Source organism: Callorhinus ursinus, unplaced genomic scaffold (genome assembly GCF_003265705.2).
Source record: "Callorhinus ursinus isolate GAN/ISIS: 27379988/994484 unplaced genomic scaffold, GSC_fseal_2.0 scaffold67, whole genome shotgun sequence".
Lineage (NCBI taxonomy): Eukaryota > Metazoa > Chordata > Mammalia > Carnivora > Otariidae > Callorhinus > Callorhinus ursinus.
Window position 1 is genome coordinate 6,161,193 of NW_027397129.1, and position 4,026 is coordinate 6,165,218.

The window sequence follows — 4,026 nt, forward strand, 5'->3', positions numbered from 1 at the left end:
AACATTGTGAAGATGTCAATGCTACCTAGAGCAATCTACACATTCAATGCAATCCCCATCAAAATACCATCCACTTTTTTCAAAGAAATGGAACAAATAATCCTAAAATTTGTATGGAACCAGAAGAGACCACGAATACCCAGAGGAATATTGAAAAAGAAAAGCAAAGCTGGCGGCATCACAATTCCGGACTTCCAGCTCTATTACAAAGCTGTCATCATCAAGACAGTATGGTACTGGCACAAAAACAGACACATAGATCAATGGAACAGAATCGAGAGCCCAGAAATGGACCCTCAACTCTATGGTCAACTAATCTTTGACAAAGCAGGAAAGAATGTCCAATGGAAAAAAAGACAGTCTCTTCAACAAATGGTGTTGGGAAAATTGGACAGCCACATGCAGAAGAAGGAAACTGGACCATTTCCTTACACCACACACAAAAATAGACTCCAAATGGTTGAAAGACCTAAACGTGAGACAGGAGTCCATCAAAATCCTAAAGAAGAACACAGGTAGCAACCTCTTCGACCTCAGCCGCAGCAACTTCTTCCTAGAAACATCACCAAAGGCAAGGAAAGCAAGGGCAAAAATGAATTATTGGGATTTCATCAAGATAAAAAGCTTTTGCACAGCAAAAGAAACAGTCCACAAAACCAAAAGACAACCGACAGATTGGGAGAAAATATTTGCAAATGACATATCAGATAAAGGGCTAGTATCCAAAATCTATAAAGAACTTATCCAACTCAACACCCAAAGAACAAATAATCCAATCAAGAAATGGGCAGAAGACATGAACAGACATTTTTCCAAAGAAGACATCCAAATGGCCAACAGACACATGAAAAAGTGTTCAACATCGCTTGGCATCAGGGAAATCCAAATCAAAACCTCAATGAGATACCACCTCATACCAGTCAGAATGGCTAAAATTAACAAGTCAGGAAATGACAGATGTTGGCGGGGATGTGGAGAAATGGGAACCCTCCTACACTGTTGGTGGGAATGCAAGCTGGTGCAGCCCCTCTGGAAAACAGTATGGAGGTTCCTCAAACAGTTAAAAATAGAGCTACCATACGATCCAGCAATTGCACTACTGGGTATTTACCACAAAGATACAAATGTAGGGATCCGAAGGGGTACGTGCACCCCAATGTTTATAGCAGCAATGTCCACAATAGCCAAACTGTGGGAAGAGCCAAGATGTCCATCGACAGATGAATGGATAAAGAAGGTGTGGTATATATACACAATGGAATATTATGCAGCCATCAAAAGGAATGAGATCTTGCCATTTGCAACGACGTGGATGGAACTGGAGGGTGTTATGCTTAGTGAAATAAGTCAATCAGAGAAAGACATGTATCATATGACCTCACTGATATGAGGAATTCTTAATCTCAGGAAACAAACTGAGTGTTGCTGGAGTGGTGGGGGGTGGGAGGGATGGGGTGGCTGGGTGATAGACATTGGGTAGGGTATGTGCTATGGTGAGCACTGTGAATTGTGCAAGACTGTTGAATCACAGATCTGTACTTCTGAAACAAATAATGCAACATATGTTAAGAAAAAAGAAAAAGAAGAAGATAGCAGGAGGGGAAGAATGAAGGGGAGTAAGTCGGAGGGGAAGACGAACCATGAGAGACGATGGACTCTGAAAAACAAACTGAGGGTTCTAGAGGGGAGGGGGTGGGGGGATGGGTTAGCCTGGTGACGGGTATTAAAGAGGGCACATTCTGCATGGAGCACTGGGTGTTATGCACAAACAATGAATCATGGAACACTACATCAAGAACTAATGATGTAATGTATGGTGATTAACATAACAATAAAAAAATCTGCTCTGGAGAAAAAAAAAGGCAAAAGAAAGCAAATGCCGGTACAGATGTGGAGAAAAGGGAACCCTTGTGCACTGTTCGTGGGATTGTAAATTAATACATAGCCACTATGGAAAACAGTATTGAGGATCCTCAAAAAATCAAAAATAGAACTACCAAATGATCCAGTAATTTTACTTCTGGGAATATATCCAAAGGTAATGAAAACTAACTTGAAAAGATCCCTGCACCCTCATGTTCACAGCAGCATTATTTACAATAGCCAAGACGTGGAAACAACCTAAGTGTCCATTGATGAATAAATAGATGAAGAAGTTGTTTTCTACATACACACACAATGGAATATTATTCAGCCATTAAAAAAACAACAACAACAAGGAAATCCTACCATTTGCGACAACATGGCCAGACCCTGAAGGCATTATGCTCAGTGAAATAAGTCAGAGAAGAACAAATACTGTATGATCTCACTTATACATGGAATTAAAAAACACAACACCGAATTCACAGAAATAAAGGTCAGACTTGAGGTTACCAGAGGCGGCGGGGGAGGGGAAATTGGAGGAAGGTGTTCAAAAGGTATAAATTTCTAGGTATGAGATAAATAAGTACTAGGGATGTAATGTACAATATGATAACTATAGGTAACACTGTTGTAGGATATATAGGAAAGTTAAGAGAGTAAATCCTATGAGTTCTCATCACAAGAAGAAAATTTTTTTTCTTTTTTTCTTTCTTTTCTTTTTATTGTATCTATATAGAAGATGGATGCTAGCTGAACCTATTGTGGTACTCATTTAAAAATACATGTAAATCAAACCATCATACTGTATGCCTTAAACTTATACAGTGACGGATGTCAATTACTTTTCATTAAAACTGGAAAATTAAAAAAGAAAAAAAAATGAGAAGGAACACTTCACTCTGCCTCTACCATCAGACTCCCAGCAGCAAAAACCAGGAACAATCCCAAACTTACCTGTCAAAAAAAAAAAAAAAATGAACACTGTCAGAAACATAACATTGTACCTGTCAGGCAGTCATACCTCTTCAGCCTGTGCAATTGATTTCTACCTTCCTTTCCCTGCCCTGTTCTCAGTTCCTCCCTCCCCAGCTTCCTCCTGGTCTTTCAAATACTCTGAGACACCTCTTTCTCCATTTACACCCTTTTATCAAAGGAAACTGGCACACTCTTCATCCCGGTCTGCTCAAGAGTGTGTCTACTTGTTGGGTGCCTGGGTGGCTCAGTTGGTTAAGCGACTGCCTTCGGCTCAGGTCATGATCCTGGAGTCCCGGGATCGAGTCCCACATCGGGCTCCCTGCTCAGCAGGGAGTCTGCTTCTCCCTCTGACCCTCTTCCCTCTCATGCTCTCTATCTCTCATTCTCTCTCTCTAATAAATAAATAAAATCTTAAAAAAAAAGAGTGTGTCTACTTGATAACAAACATTTTGTTTGAGGTTAAAGTAAAAAGAGGTGTGGGCAGTCGTGTCTTAATTCACACACATATGTGCGCACACACACACATTATGCATAATTTTGGTGAGGGAAATGCTTTGGTGGACACTACTTCAGTTAGGGCCATATGTCACCCTGGCAACTGTTTTTGCAGATGGTTATAAGCTTAGAAAAGATCACAGAATATTCAAAGGAAATCCCTAGAAAGCCTCCAAATACAGAGCCCTCAAAATGAAAATAGAAAAAGTTCTTACCAGCTGTGTGAACTTGCAGAAATCACTGAATCTCGCCTCAATTTCCTAATCGATAAAATAGAAATAACATCTGTCCTGTCTTACAGAATTATTTTTAGGATCAAATAAAATAATATATGTGTAGGTACTTTCTAAGACTGTATTACTAGACAAATGACAGATCTTCTGATCATCAACTTGATCTACCTTGCATATTTATTTCTATTTCCAACTAAATTCCCATTGAACATTATGAAGAGTTTTCTTTCTGGAGTTCCCTACTAGGACATTTTAGCTCATTCTCTTCCTATCTGTTCTACCAGAAGGAGAAATAATGCAGTGAACTTTCTTGGTTTTCGCCTGAGAGATAAAAACTATATATGGACCCAACTTTTCTAATTGCTGATTCAATAGGAATAGAAGGAGCCCAACCTCCTGCAGCAGACACCTTAGCTGGAGTGTGTGTGTGTGTGTGTGTGTGTGTGTGTGTGTGTGT

At 39.8% G+C, this 4,026-nt stretch overlaps 1 protein-coding gene across 1 annotated transcript in view; it reads right to left on the bottom strand.

Moving 5' to 3' along the window:
- The window catches only part of PCDH19 (protocadherin 19), a 137,048-nt gene that overhangs the window by 87,919 nt on the left and 45,103 nt on the right, over positions 1-4,026 (bottom strand). The gene's annotated exons all lie outside the window — the stretch shown is intronic.